The following is a 17,156-nucleotide window of genomic DNA, read 5'->3' on the forward strand; positions in this document are numbered from 1 at the left end:
CGATCTCCTCGGTTGGCGCGCCCAGCAGCCTGGAGAGCCTCTTCACTGCAGAGAACACCGCCGGATTAGTGCTACAAGTCAGAGAAATACAGGGAAAAAGGCAACAGATAACAAGGAAACAGATAACAAGAAAACAGATAACAAGGGAACATGAGCAGTATTACAGGTATCTCGGTCGGCGGGGGAGAACTCCACCCCTCCGGGGGACCCGAACAGCCTCCCCAACAGCCCGACTGCGGAAATCTGCTCAGTGGAGAACTTGGCTGCGTACAGCTTCGTCGCAGAGCCCAACAGCTGGCCGAAGGCCTCTGGGTCCAGGTCCTCGGGATAGGGGTCGTCCCCGACTCCCCCAACCTTCCACGCGTTGGGGGGAAAGTGAGTGTTTTTAACGAAAAAAAAGTCCCCCTTCCAGTTTTTCACGGAAGAGGAGACCCCATAGAGGAGATTCTGGGCGCCCTTCCCGCCGCGGTTGTTGGCGGAGCGGCGGCAGAAGTAGTACAACCCAGGGAGAGAAGCCTTGAGGGCGAAGGTAGCACGGAAGAGAGAGAGAGAATAGGGGATGGAACAGATCTGGCAGTAGATCAGGAATCCGAAAATGATCCTGATCGAGTTAGGGTGGACCTGGGTGATCCTGAGCCCCAGTAGCTTAGAATCTCGGCCAGGGCTGGAGGAATGGGGAGTCGGAGCCCCGCGACCAGTTGCTCTTTGTAGACGGCTACAAAGCCTGGGAGAGGTCGGCAAGCCCGGTCGGTGGGGCCGGCAGCTCGCGGCTCGAAGGCCGGAGGAATAGAGAATGACGCGGCCAGTTCGGCCACTGCCCCGGGCGAGATGGTGGTCTCCTCCCGGTCGAGGTGACCGTAGTCGAACTCAGGATCATCCCCCTGCTCGGCGGCAGGGGTCCCCTCGGAGGAGTCCCTGTCCTCCCCCGCTCCCTCCTGGGCTCCGCCAGGGGAGTTATGCGGGGACTTGGGGGAGGGGACAGAAGTGGCTTAGTGCTCGATGAAGGCATCGAGCTCGGCCGCCTCCTCCAGGAGTCGGGCAGAAGGAGAATGGGCAGACGGAGAGCTCATGATGTCAATGGGCTCAAGCAAGTCAGGAATGGAAAAATTGGGGTTGGAAGCAGAAGATGAAGAAGGAGAAGGAGATGGTGAAGATGAAAATGAAGATGAAGATGAAGACGAGGACGAAGAGGAAATGAAGATTCTGGTGGCTATACGACGGACCGGAGTCTGGGATGCGGTGGAAGTGACGTCGGAGTGACCCGACATAAAATGCAGGGGGTGGCAAAAGGAGGAAAGGAAATGCGAAAGAAGAGGGGAAAGGACTTACTGGTGATCGGAGTGGAGAAAGGGATGGAGAAGTCGCCGGAATCTGGGCGCTGGAAGCCGGAAGCCGGAAGTCTTGTTGCCGGAAATTGAAAAATGCACGAAGGAAGCGAAAAATGGCAAATAGAGTTAGAGAAAGTCTTGGAATGCCTATTTATAGGGGGCCAGATGGGGGGAAAACGGTTGCTTGAATTTGAACCGTCTCATGTGAACACATTTAATAGCGGTACGGAGACCGAGGGGACGCGACAACTGAAAGGACGCGGACTCCACTTCCCAATGTCAGCACTGCACCAGAGGTGACCGCGGCAGAGCAGTGCGATGATGGGCTCCCACGTGGCAATGGAGTAGATCAGGTCTGCCTGGGAGCCTGACCTAATCTAGGGGGCTAGTGCGGAGGCCCCATCTTGGGCCTGTACACGTGGCAGCCCAGGGCGATCTGAGCTGGGCTTGAACTCCGGGCCCATGGGGAACCAGCCCAGGTCGCACGACGGCTAGGGCTCCGCGGGGCTCCAGAGAACTATCCCGCAGAGGGCGGGGAGGATCCCCCTCCACGCGGGATTGGGAGCTATCCAGGGCAAGTCCCGAAACGTACGGAGGTCGGAGTCCTCAGCAGGTATAAACAGTAACACACAACGACTGCGGACGGTACGCTCACTAATTTCTGGGCAACCACTCTCGACTGTTGGCTTCCCGTGAACCTTACTCACCGGAAAACTAACTTAGCCGTCGGAGTGCCCTCGGGGACAAACTTGGGGCCCCCGTCAGTTCACCTTCTTGTCTTTCTTTCAGGCTTAGGACGCGCTCTTTCCGCCATCAAGCCGAGCTCATCTGGTCAGTTCGGTTCGGGGAAGTTCCGTGCTTCTTCAGGGACCAACTAGGTAAGGCCTAGCAATAAAGTCAAATGATCTTTTCTTTTCTCCCTTCCCAGTTTTTAGAAAAGAGCTCTGTTTGGACTGAGGATTTTTTTAAAAAAACAAGTTTTTCAACTACAAGACTTCAGTAATATGAAATAAAAATAACCTCAAAAATATCAAAAACAACTTCAAAAATTCCAAAAATACAAAAAAGCCTCAAAAACATCAAAAAATAACTTCAAAAACATCAAAAATATAAAAAAAAATCTTAAAAAACACCAAAAATACAAAAAGTAACCTCATCTACGGTAAAAGTTTTTAACTATATTATTACAGTAAAATATTTCAAAAAGCACCACTAAAAACAGCTAATTGAAACAAAGTAATGTTTCTGAAAAAAAAATTCTGTGGTAGACTTGAGGTAGAAGAGCTGCCGCTCTAGCTAAAAATTTCCAAGAAATTCTATTGGGACTAAATGCAGCCAAAGAACGACTTAGATTCTTAATACTTTAAGCTAAAAACCAATCTGGTTTTGGATTAATTACTAGCTAATTAACTAGGTAATAAATTCTGTTACCATGAAAAAAAAAGGGTTTTAGCTGAAAACTGAGGATTGAATTATGATACAATTGACCCATTTTTCCCCACTATGGTCCCTATGCTATAGGTATACTGGGCAGCATATAAATAATTGGTTTGGCAAATGAGTTTTTTTTTTATATTTACCTAAAACTTTACTATGCTTTACTATATAAGTTATAAGAAAAATATTTAACATGGAAAACTTTTTTTCTTTTTCTTTCTTTCTATTTTCTTTTCTTTCCTCTCTTCTTCTTTTCCCTTCCCCCTCTCCCCATCGCAAGTTGCAGCAACAACAACAATTTTTTTTTTTTTTTGCATTTTTCCCTCTCCCCCTAACCCTCCCACAGCCGGCAGTAGCAGAATTTTTTTTTTTGGCTTTTTCCTCTCTCTCTCTCTCTCTCTCCCTTCCCCTCTTCCCAGCCACCTCTTTTCCCCCCTCTCCCTCCCCCGTCAATCTCCCTCTCCCCTCTACGCAAATTGCGAGACCAAATCTGGTCATGCAATCTAGTTGTCCGACTAGATATGGTCGTGCGGCCAAATTGCACGAGGGAAAGGGAGATTGAGCGACCAGATTTGGCCATGCGATCTACGCAGGGGGGAGGGGGAGGGAGAGGCGAGGAGAGAGGTGGTAGGGAAGAGGGGAGAAGAGGTGAAGAAGGGAGGGGAAGAGGTGAGGGAGAGGGAGAAGAGGAAAAAAAAAAACTTACCTCTGTCAGCGCCAGAAGAGATGGGAAAGAGGTTTTCGACGCCGAAAGTGGTAGTGGGTTGACGTGGGAAAGGAAAAAAAAAAAGGAAAAGGAGGAAGGTAAATTTTTTTTTTTTTGTATTTTGGATGTTTTGAAGTGTGTAATTTAAAATTTTTGAGAAGTTTTTTGAGATTGCTATAACTAAAGTTATTAAAACACTGGTAGGAGACAAACTTAGCCAAAAACTCATTTGTTAAACAGGCCATTTAGTCCATGAATTGAACAATCAAAATTGTCCCAATCCATGAATAGAAATTAAATTTACAATATAAACATGAGATAAAAGTAATAGAAATAACAATAGAATGCTTCTAAGGTTATGGAATTTCTTACTTCTCTTACAAGTGAAATTACTGGTTAATTGAGTATGATTATCTTGATTAATTATGGCGTAATTTCCTAATGTATGTGAAACGTACTCCCATAGTGAAATAACTATACTTGTAACTAAGTCATACCTACTCTCGTGGCTATGAAATCAATTACAAGTTTATTTCTTCTATGAGATTATACGGAACAAGCCACCAAAGCCACAAAGGTGCACCGCTACTCACTTGAGCTCCCTAGGTTTAACACTACTTTGAACTAGTGTCGAATCCCAATTCTTATTACAAACTTAACACTTTAAGATTATCATAATTAATGGCATTCAATTATGATTAGAAAGGCAAAAGTGCTTGCTCAAAATAATATCATCAAATAACCAAATAAATGTTATTAACAAGATATAGAAAGTTCATCCATAACTTTAAGCATAAACTTTAGTAAAACATGAAGAAAATGAAAGAAAAGACTATACTTGTAGTGTAGCTAAACATAACTCAAATACAAAATAAAAAGTGATAGGAAAGTAGTCACCCTTGTCACATGAGTTCCAAACTCTCCATCTTGTTCCTTAAATCTTCATCCAAATCTAACTACAAATACAAGATGGATAAACTACACTAACTATAATATATTTATAAACTAAGAAAAACTAGCGAAAACTACATTGTTGGTAGTGTCTCTAGCCTTCCAAAGTTATCAAAATAAGCTCTCCAAGAGCCCCTATCTATAGAGAATTCAAGCTCAAAAAGAGTTATTTCTAGTTGGTAATTTTGTCTCTTAAAATCACCAAAAGTTGTTTCTTGAAGTTTCTATGCTTACTTGCTCATATCCAGTCGAAATTCTTGCGGACAAATTGGTCAAAAAGCTTGTGTGAACAGAGTACAAGTTATAGAACAAGTTGTAGCCGCAATTGAAGAAAACGTGACCCATGAAAACACGGGCATGAGGTCGCGTATGACACCACGTTTTGCTTCTTTTGCAGGTTTTCTTAATTCTGGCCAGCCTTCAATTTTGCTCTATTTTTGCACCAATTTTCACTGATATTTTCTCAATGATGAAGGCTGAACAAGATCTTATGCAAAACATGAAAGTTTTAGAACTTTGTATACTAAGCAATGACCAAAATACCCTTAACTGATCAACTCCCTGTTTCAGCTTTTGATAATAAAAATGACCGACTGTATTTTGACATTTTGATTAAGAAAACGCATGAACTGGATTTCGATGTCTCATACGAAATATAAAGCTATGTGTTAGTTTCAAAATGGCTTAAGAATCACCTCAATCCAAAACTTATTGCTCAAGATATAGCCGAAACATCAAAAAATGTCAAAACTGTCAAATTTCTCTTCTTGTATACTTGATTGCATTTCATCTCTTGAGTATTTTGCACTTCATATTCTCTTTAAAACCTTTAAATCATCAATAATCAACCAATCATCTTCTCAAATCACGCATTTGATGATTGAATTATTAAACCTACAAAAACATGAAATTTTCACCACTTTAAACACATAGAAATATAATTTTTCATACCTAAACCATAAAATGCATAATTCACTAGAAACCTAATTAATTAGCTATAAAAATAACTAAAACACACTTAAAGTACTCAAAATACACACTTATCACAACTATAAAAGGTCATTTTACATATTTGGGGATGGGGGGAAGGAGGAGGGCAAGTATAATATAATTTAAAATCTTCTCAATTTTCCTAATGCTGTTGTAATTTTACCAAAGTTGAGGGAGTGCAATTACCCACCTTCAACTGTATATGGCTTCGTTGGGTGTGAAAGCTTGGAGTAGTGGCACAAATATTATCCCTATGGATTACCTATTTACCTTTATCTAAAATTTTATAACCTCATAAATTCATCCGATTGTGTCATTAATTTTCTCTTGATCTCTAGATTAACATGCTAAAAATGGTACTCTTTTTGTGAATACTTTGGCATTCAATTTTCATGAAACATTTGAACAATGAAAAATGAATCAAAATGATAACAAATTGTTAATTATTAATCAGAGGGCGTCAATTTCACACGATATTTTATGTACAACTAATACAACTGATAAAATATACTATGAATGGTGTTGATTTTGGAAAATAATTTTTAAATTAATTTTATTGGAGTATAATGAAGAGAAATTCTCTCCTACAATAAGAGCACATGTTAATTCCTTCAAGGCGATTTAGTTCTTTTTTTTTTTTTTGAGCCAACACTGTCCAGTTTAATTCTTAGTACAACATAACATGACATATCTGTGAAAGGCAAACACTTAGTTAGATTCGGTGTTTGTAGATTTAGTAGTTCAAAATTTGTCACACCATCTCATTAATTTAAATATCAAAGATGTGGCAAATTTGGGCATCAAACCTGCAATACTAGATTTACCCAAATTTTTGCTTTTGTCAAGTGGTTATACACTTTGACTCCATTCTCACTTCCGTTATCCCTAGTCCTGGATATCTATTCTTGAATTTTGTGAGACTACCTAATTTGGGCAGAAAAAGCATGGGGTCGGTTTGGAAAAAAAAAATTTCAAATATTACTCTGCTTGCATTATAAACATAATCTTTAATCACCTTTTTTTATTTGAAACATATCATATCACAAGAAGTATTACAATATTTGGTTAAATAATTTTTAAAAATAATCTCCTATCCAAATACACCCATAGATATTCGTTCGGTAAAGTATGTCCTAAAACCTTTTTGTATGCATATTATGTTCTTTTTTAAATCTTACTTTGTTCTCTTCTTTTTTTCTTCTTTTTTTTGGGTCTTTTTCTTTTTTTCCCTTCAGGCTTTTTACTTGTGACTCTTAATATGAACTTAATGTTCACACTTGTTTTGCACAAATGGAATGCTATTGAAAGAGTATCCATCCACAATACAGAGAGATGCCCTGATGGATTAATTGGGATAATGAAGTAGTTGATGAATGCTTTTGACAAAAAAAAAAGTAGTTGATGAATGCTTACATTTGGGACAATCCTCCCTCCTATTGTAATTGAAGCTAATGTTATAGTGATTATTGTAATTTGCAGGATTGTTGGGGTTGAATGGAATTTCATTTTTCTTCTTTTCATGTGGTTTGATTTTTGACAACATTTGTGCCATTTTGCATGTGGTATCTTACTTCATGCTGCAATTGTTGTGGTAGCATAATGAATTGAATTTTTTATTATGCTATTCTTCCTCTTGTCATTTGCAAATTACTAGCGGAGACAATTCTTGTCTTGGCCGAGTGCCAAGGCATCAAGGATGATGGAAATAAAAAGAGAGAGTGACGTAGCTGGCTTGTAAGAAAAATTTTCGAGCCTTGTTTTGATATAATCATTTTCTTTCGTAGGAATGCTTACTCTAGCACTTCGTTCAAAACGTCTCTCACATTTTATAAAATAATTTTTTTCGTCTTGGCCGAGTGCCAAGGCATCAAGGATGATGGAAATAAAAAGAGAGAGTGACGTAGCTGGCTTGTAAGAAAAATTTTCGAGCCTTGTTTTGATATAATCATTTTCTTTCGTAGGAATGCTTACTCTAGCACTTCGTTCAAAACGTCTCTCACATTTTGTAAAATAATTTTTTTCGTCCTTAACTATTAAAAATGTAATTTTACGTCCCTTACAAATTTATATTGGTCAAATTTGGTCCCTACTTAGGTTTTCGACTAGTTTTTTGTCGGAATTCACCACGTGCTTTGCACGTGATCATATTTTAAGGGCAAAATTGTCAAATCAAATTTTATATAATTCGATTCATAATCCCTCACATTTCATAAAATAAATTTTTTCGTCCCTTACATTTCACAAAATGAATTTTTTCATCCTTCACATTTTTCAAAATGATTTTTTTCATCTTTTATTGATCATGTGTATGAATAATTTTTTTTTTAAATCCATGTATATATCTATTTGATTTCACTTGAACAGTACGAATAACATGTAAAATCAAATAGATATATATTACATACTATTCATGCATCTCAAGTAAAATCAAATAGATATATACATGGGTTAGAAAAATTGTTAGTTTTTCACTTATATTCATTTTGTTTTACTCGAAATTTGAAAATAAAGAAGACATTTAATCCTAAATATTATCTAGTGTTTATATCGAATTAAATTTCGACAAAAAAAATAAACAAAAGAAAAGTATGACAAAAAGAAATAAGTGATTGGCATTTTCAAAATTTAAGATAATCACAAGACAAGTAATTCAACTGTTGATTTTAATAGTGTCGATTAGAAATTTTATATTTAAACTGAAATTTGTTAGCACAATTATAGAATTCGAGTTAGGACCCATTAATTAGATGACCTTATTATACAATTCAATAAATAAATTATTACCAAAAGAGAAATGTCACAATTATTGAATAGGTTCAAATGATGAAATCATATAAATATATACATGGGTTTCAAATAAAATTATTAGTTTTAAACCCCTATATATATATATATTGAATAGCATGTGTATAACTATGATTAGCATGTTTAGATGAAATCCAATAGAGATAAATTACATGTTATTTGTACTGTTCAGGTAAAATCAAATATACATATACGTGGGTTTATAGAAAAAAAGCTATTCATATACATGATCAATGAGGGATGAAAAAATTCATTTTGAAAAATGTGAAGGATGAAAAAATAAAATTCATTTTTTGAAATGTGAGGAAACGAAACAATTCATTTTTTAAAATATTAGAGACGAAAAAATACATTTTGTGAAATGTGAGGGACTATGAATCAGATTATGTAAAAATTTGATTTGATAATTTTGCCCTTAAAAAATGATTACATGCAAATCACGTGGTGAATTCCAGTAAAAAACTAGTCAGAAACCTAGGCAGGGACCAAATTTGGTCAATGTGAATTTGTAAGGGACGTAAAAATACACTTTTAAAAGTAAAAGACGAAAAAAATCATCTTATAAAATATAAGGACGTTTTGAACGATTTTCCCTTGAATTTTTTATTATGCTATTCTTCCTCTTGTCATTTGCAAATTAGTGGAGACAATTCTTGTCTTGGCCGAGTGCCAAGGCATCAAGGATGATGGAAATAAAAAGAGAGAGGTAAGAAAAATTTTCCGGAAAAAAAAAAGAAAAATTTTCCGGCCTTGTTTTGATATAATCATTTTCTTTCGTAGGAATGCTTACTCTTGCACTTTGTTCAACAAATGAATTAGATTTTATTGTAGCACTTTGATAAATGCTGTAACACTTATGTTCAACACGTGAACCAGACTTTACTACGGCCTGACAAGCTTTTGGGTTTAAGGCCTTCAATAGATCAACTCTTCTGTAGTATGGTATATTAGGGCCATGTTACAGCTTGAAAAACCTATTAAGTCATGTGCGACTTTTGGGCTTAAGGGCCTCAAAAGTGCATAGTTTGATCTCAACTAATCAAAAGTTATACCGTTTGGATTGCTATTTTTAAAAATTTTTATAGAAAAATATATTGTATCAATATAATATATGTGAGAAAGAAAAATGATAAAAATATGCCTTAAAAAAACATAAAAATTTTTTATTAGAAAACTACAATCCAGACAACGTCTTAACTTTGAACAAAAAGGAACCGTGTTAGATGAAGAAACGAGTAACTGTTCTAAGTGTTAAAAATCAAACAAGAAACTGAGAGGCTGTGTGCAGTAGTACTACTGCTCAAGAAACTTGATGGATTCTTTATTACTTCCTTGTCAATTCTCCATGTGCCTAATTGAATTAGTAAGGTTTTGGATGTCAATTCGCTTTTATGGACCGAATTTGGCAAAGATTTCTCACTGCATTGCTGTACGTTTTGTTTAATTAATTGTTATTGCTGTATTCCCCTGCCCCCGCCCACCCCCGGACCCCGCCCCCATTGCCAGCCAACCGCCAATACTACACTGCTAAACTCCAAAAAAAACTTCTTACAAATGTCATGGAATCATGCCTTATCAGTTGCACCTTTTTCCAACGAGCTGTCTGAAAGAAAATGTTGCAAAGAAAAGTTGCATTATTACCGTAATACCGCCCCGCATGGGGACGGAATGAGCTGGCCAGAACCGTGTGGGGCCTAACAACAATAATGCAACTGAAGAAATTTCAAAAGGCTTTGTACATGAAGAAATTCAATAGCATACAAAACAAAAAGGTTTCACACTTCAGAGTTAAAAAACTATTTACCTATCGATTAAATTAGATGGAATAGGGGCGATGTCATGGTAGTTTGATTACCAATTTGAAATGAAAAAACTAAATAAAAACCAATGACCAAAATATAATGACGAAAATATGAAAGTCAAGCGGCCATAATTCACGTTGCCAGAAAAAGAACACATAGGACAATAAATAATACTTCTTCCATCCCATTGAAAATATCGTACTTTTCATTTTGAAATGTTCCAAAATAATTGTCATATTAAAAAAGTCAAAACGCCTTTTAGTATCTCTTTTCAATATAGTCATTCTTTCTAATCAAATGCATGTTATCATTCAAATTTAAAATTTGAATTTATAAAGGTAAAATTGAAAAAAAAAACACAAACATTATAATCAAATCATTATTTTTAAAAAGTTGAATTTTTCAAATATGATTAAATAAATGAGACAAAGGGAGTAACAAAAAAAATGTGCTCAAAGATCAAATTGTTTTCGTGAGTGACGCAAGAATCCAACGGCTAAGCTTCTTTTTCGGGCAAATGAAATTTCTGATTGACGAAATAAAAGGATCATCAAACTTTTTATATATTTTTAATAAATATATTTTTTATTATATTTTTATCTAATATATATCAAATCGTTATATTGTATTTCTTTAAATATTTTATAATATAACAATCCAAATAGGACATTAGTATTGTACTTCCAAATGAACTTCATTTTACTCGGTCATGAACTATCCTTTCTAGAAAACTTGGGCTTGGCAAGGGGCTCGAACTGGGGAGGATGTCTAACTTGGGGTGGCAATTCGGGTCCAAATCAAGTTGGCGGGTCGGGTTCGGGTCAACCCGTCAGAAAATCTGTTGACCCGAACCCGATCCGTCAACCCGTGACGGGTCAGGTATGCTGACCCGAATCCGAAAATTTCAGGTTGACGGGTTGGCGGGTCGACCCGAAACTTAATTTTAATTTATTAATTTATCACTGTAATTTCTAATAAAATCAATTTCTCACAAAACTAATTACATAATCAAGTAATAAAAATTTAAATAAATAATTCCAAACCAAATCTAAAATAAATTAAACACCGTAAAAGTGTTTTATCCCAAACAAAATATAAAATAAATTAAAACAGTATAAAAGTAAAAAATAATATAATATATTATTTGTCCAAATATAATAATTTCAACTTCACACAAATTAAATAAATTCATTTAGGATTAAGTAATTAATGCCTTTGAAAAAAAGAATAACTTAGTTTAGTTAGATAAAATTATTTTTATGTTTATTAAATTATTTTTAATTCGTAAACGGGTCATATCGGGTCATATCAGGTCACCACGGGTTGACCCGAAATCGACCTGTTTTCTTTTCGGGTTCATCGGGTCCAACCCGATTCTGACCCGAATTCCCGAAACCTCAACCCAAACCCATTAATTTCGTGTTAGGTTCGTGTCGTGTTTTCAAGTCGTGTCGAAAATTGCCACCCCTATGTCTAACAACAACTGAGTTCGGATTCAAATGATGGAGTAAAATCCAAGACCCAATTTAGGTGGACTAATCGGAAAAAATTTGGGTCTTTATGGATTAGGATTAACTCTACAAAACACAATGGCGATACAAGTAAAGTATAAATAGGATGACAAAATGACCTCATTTTTTATTTTCTAATTATTTTCTTTCCCTTCATTTGATATATTTCACGATAATTATCTACGAGATTGTTTAGTTTGCATCTTATTTACACACACTGATTTACTTGTATCATGAACACATTTTTAACTACACTTTTATCTCACATATATCACATGAAAAAAGTGCTACAATATTTTTTTCAAAAAATTATCTAAAATAATCTCCTATCCAAACACACTCGTATTCACAAAATAATCTTTCAATTTTCTTCCGCATCATTTAGCAATACCGTTTTTGTAATTTTTATCTACTATCGTTAAACTTTTAGTTGTTAATAGTTAAATATTTTACATTTTTTTGTCTCCATTGGACTAGCAATAATGCTTGAATCAAATTTATTCCAATCTAGTGCACCGTAGAACGAGCAGGCCAGCACCGTACCATTCTGATTTACTAGGAGGAGAACACCGCGCGATGCGCGGTGTAATTTTCAGACGTGCCCAGAAATGCGTAGCAGGATTTCATATTATTCCCCATTTCTGCCCAGCGTGCAAATGCAAAAGGAAAATTACTGTACATCAGAAGGTGAAAAAATATTTGCAAATGCTACCAAATATTCTCAACCTTGTGTAATCATGCCTGTTCAGGCAACAGCATGAAATAATACAACTGCAAACTGGAACAATGATTCTAAAATAATAATAACTACATAATTTTGGAACAGTTATGGAAATTACATCTCATTCTAAAACCACCCATGCCACGCTTTTCTCAATTGGAGGCTTCAGCTCCATATATTCATCAAATAAAATCTTCCTTGTTTGCTATGAGAGACTGCATAGTGACTTCAGTGACTAAGAGCATTAGTACTTTTGCATCTTTTGTCAATAAAAAAAACTTTCATTTAATAGAAACTAATCGTATAAAAGTTTGACAACCTCAACCATTCAGCCATGTACGAACCAAACTACCAATGCAGGTGAAGGATATAGAAAACAAAAAACAATGATCATCTATACGACGCAGGTAATAATTTACTTTATCACCAACAAATCTGACTGAGAAATCCAAATTACCGTGCAAGCATTAGAAAGGGAAGAACACACACCAAGACCTACTTGTACACAAAGACAAAGAATCAACGCCTAAAGCCCCGCTACCTTCAATAATATTTTGTCTAGGAATATGATCTGGAATTAGACTTCTTATAGCATATCACAAAATAAAAGAGGCGTGCAGGGGAATTTTTTATTGGGGGCGGGAAAGGGGAGAGGAAAAAGAGGCACAAGCTGGGCCAACAGGAATGCTGTAGTTTCAAGTTGAAAATACACAGTTCAATGACATTCTAGTAATTGTAAACATGTTAATAGTATCATCAAATAAACTATATGTAATTTTCTGGAGTGAAAATTCTAAAGGAGAATTTGAACTCCAATTAGATTTTAGCAATATGTATTGAAACAAAAGGAAAATAATATAGAAAATTTTACTAAAACCAGCAAAAAAATCCAGTTTGATTAAAAAAAGGCCAGCCGCTAGTCCAAACTCAAATCCGAAAGATTCCATTCATATCTGAGAAACGTAAAATTAAGGACAAGATCTTTTATCTGAATTATAGTAGATAGGACACAATAAAAAAATATTAAAATTGCACCACGTACTCAAAACAATAGTAAGCATACATCTATGAAAGAAGCAAAAAATTTACTGCTTTTTCAATATAGGAAATAAATCCAATAACATAAACTTGTAGGCAGCCTAGAAGGCAAGAGCTAATTATCATTAAATCACAAGAATTGAGAACTTCATCTTCTTGAAATATTAAAATCTATTTCACCTGGAAGAAGAAACTTAATAGGAGTATTGAGCAGACAAAATCTTCATCATTTGCACCTGCAAAACCAGAAAAATACATTATTAACAAAAATAAATTCATAAAAGAATAGAAAAGAAAAAATTTTGAAAAATAGAAACCAAAGGCTAAGAAATATGCACATGTCACCATTTAATTAGAGAGCAAGAAGAAGAAACACTAACATCATAACAATCCCGAAATGTTCGGGAACACTTAACTCACATTTCATGTTCAGTCAACCTCTCTTGGTCCTAGCAGTATGCAACAAAATTAGCAAAGGCTACAACAACACATTAAGGATCTTACCAGGAGTGAACAAGGGACACCTTAATTCAAATTTTAGGTTGTCTATGATGTGGCGATTGACATGACGATATGCCCCTTGTATCCAATGCTCTTAGCAATTAAGAACACCTAAGAAAGTGCTTAAAATGTTAAATTTGCACCCAAAAAGAAAGGACTTGGGAAAGTGCAATACTCACAAGTGTGTCCACCGGGAAATTATTTTGTGTAAGATGAAACAATAAGACACATGGCACCTATTTAGCACAAAAGTTTATTAAATCTATCGACAAACACCAGGCCACGTAATTATTTCTTGAAAGGTTTGGATTACAAGCTATATTATAAACTAAGTACTTTTATACCATTACGGTCCATTTCCTCCTCAAATTCGAGTTCTATGGACCTTACCAGTGAATACACCAACTTAACAAACACATCTTTGTTCAAAATCCATCAGTTCTAAGAAGAAGAGACATTATCACTTGTAGAGCAGCATGAACCGCATCATTAGTATATGCCTTCTTCTTACCTTTATAGCTTATAATAGTTGACAAAATATATAACTTTTAGCTATCCACTTGAAAAATAGAGGGACTTGCTTAGGAAAACAAAAAACATATATAACAAAATTAAAGAAAAATACATGGTTGACAGCTGAAATCTAATTAAATTAGACAAAAGGAAAGAGAGATCAAAAGACCCAAATATCCCAATATGCACACAATAAAATGCAGTATAGCCCCAATCTTCTAGACTCGTGGGAAAGTATCATAACTCCTAAAATCAGATTTTGACATCTTTTTTGTTATTTTGGCTTCAAAAAATTATGTAAAAAAATTTCACCATTCTAACAGATGAAGAAACTGGAAAGATCAACAAGCAATTAAATTGCAAAATGAACTAACTGTACCCCTCTCTCTTTCTGGACCCATCACAATCACAAAAAACAACCAGTAAAATCAAAATAACCATCAAGTGATAATTGGAGACTAAAACTATAAGGAAAAAAAATAAAGAATCACAGCCAAGAAAAATATACACAACGATAGAAAAGAAAACCTTAGAAGTCACTTGATTACCATGCACAAGTTTGATTTAGTCAAAGTGAGCGTGTCAGTGAAAGCTCAACTGCGAAGGAAAAACAAAAAAATTTTAGAGAAAGAAAAATCAACCAATAAATTTGCTGATATTCTCTTGAGAGCTTTAGCTCATAGAAAGGGCATTTAGAAAAAAATTGAAAATCAGCGATTAAAACAGACGTGGTCCCCATTGTTGAGAGCACCATAATAATTCTTACAAACTGCAACAACACAATTGAAAAGCAGTAGCTACAAAACATGAACTTTGGTATTTAAGACCACGTTTTCTTTTCCTCTATTTCACAAACTCAAAAATGGAGATTTATACAAACGCTACCTGTTTGTTTTGGTATTTTGCAAATAAACGATGCAGTATGCTGTGCTACTTGAAGTGAATGATTAGGAAATAAGTTGAGGGGAAATTTTGAAAAAATCATAGAAAACTTTTCAGCAAGGAAAGTAGATATTAAGGCATTAAAATCCATTATATTTTCATGAGTTCTTTTAGCCTCGAAGATAAAAACATGAAATCAAACAAAAAGGTAATAACCTTTTTTTGCCACGTTTAACGAGTTCTTCGATCTTAAAGATGAAAACCTGAAATCAAATATAAAGGTAGGAACTACTTTTTGCTACTCATATATAGAGAAAAATATATAGAAACCATAACTGCAAATTAGAAAAGTGGACAAAAAAAATCCTCCAAATATAAACAGCAACAACACCTATAACAATAATAAAAAACTTAAAATAGAGCTCAGGAAAAAAAATAAAAGTAAGCACGGATGCAAAAATTAGAAAACTCACCATGAGGAAAGTGAATGCCGGAGAGAAGAAGGACCAAAAATTTTCTAAAAAGAAAAAGGCACATATCAATAACAAGTTAGAGAAAAACACAATAAAAGAATAATCACACAACAATAAAGGTAATAGTGTATAGGAAAAAAATCGATAATAAAAAAAGTATTTGTCAGATCTTAAAGATAGAAGGGAAAAATAGCCGACTCTCCAAGATAGAAACAAAATGATCACCAATTAATTTGTAGGAAAAAAACTCAGGTCTACCTTTTTTCTCATAAAATATGAGACGAACAACTGTTGACTTCCAATCTGCCCAAAAAAAAGAAAGAAAAAAAATGATTGAGTAACCTGAAGTAATCATAATTTTTCCCTCTTGTATTAAAAAGATAACTCTATTAAATGAAACAGGAAACATCGAACAGTAGAAAGTTGTAAAAAAAAGAATGCAAAATTTGAATCCCAAGACTGGAGCAAAAGCTAGTGAATTTCTAATATCTGGGCATCCCTAATTTTGATGCAGACCATCCAAATTAAAATTGGGGGTGTAAAGAAGATGTCTTTGGGATGAATATTAGAGCAGATGGGTTAGAGGAATCATGCGCGGAAAAATGAAAAGGGGAAAAAAAGATTTTTAATATGGTTGAGTAATCTGAAGAAAAGATTATGATTGAGTAACCTGAAGTAAAATAAATGTTTGCTTATAGAAGAAACTTACCAGCAACACAGCAACAAGAGGAGCTCTGCAAGACAAAACAAATGCAGAAAATTAAACCAATGCGCGAGAAAAGAAAGAAGCGGATGAATGAGGAAAAATAACAAGGTACAAAGCCGAGTATTTTTGGGGGAAAAAACACAACAAATGCCGAGAGAGTAAGTAAAATGAGGTTGGAGCAAGACACTCACCAGCAACACACCAGCAACAGCAGCTTTGCAAGCTGAAACAAATTGAGAAATTAGCAACGAGAAAGTCTAGAAAAAGCGAGAGCAAAAGAAGAAGCAAGTTGATAGCCCACCTTTTTTGTGTCGACCGAAAAAGCAACTGGAAAGGATTAGAAGAAAAAATGCAGCAGCTGCACATCTACCACCGATCATGATGGTAAGCCGCCGAGCTCCTGCTATGGCAAGGCAGGCAATGCTAAAAACCACTGTGCAAAAGGAAAGCACCGGATTATCCCTGAAGAGAGCAAGGTGAAAGGCGATTGCTGGCAGGACTCCACAGTGACGGCCATAGCTTTTTTACAAACATGACCCTGATTAAGAAATAGAAAAAGAGGAACCGCAATTAGAGAGAGAGCAAATTGAAATTCAAAGGGTGGGTAATATTGTAAAATAGACGTCCTAACTTGTCCATCAAATACAACTGTCCACCAAATGAATGTAATCGGAAGTGATAGCTGAGGCAGAAAATAGATTCTAAAATCGATGCAAGTAACGGGAAAGTGCAACTTTCCAGGCAAATATACGGAAGAAGTTTTTTCTTAGGAAAAGATTAATAAAGAGGTAT

The sequence above is a fragment of the Coffea eugenioides genome, chromosome 11 (genome assembly GCF_003713205.1).
Source record: "Coffea eugenioides isolate CCC68of chromosome 11, Ceug_1.0, whole genome shotgun sequence".
Classification (NCBI taxonomy): Eukaryota; Viridiplantae; Streptophyta; class Magnoliopsida; order Gentianales; family Rubiaceae; genus Coffea; species Coffea eugenioides.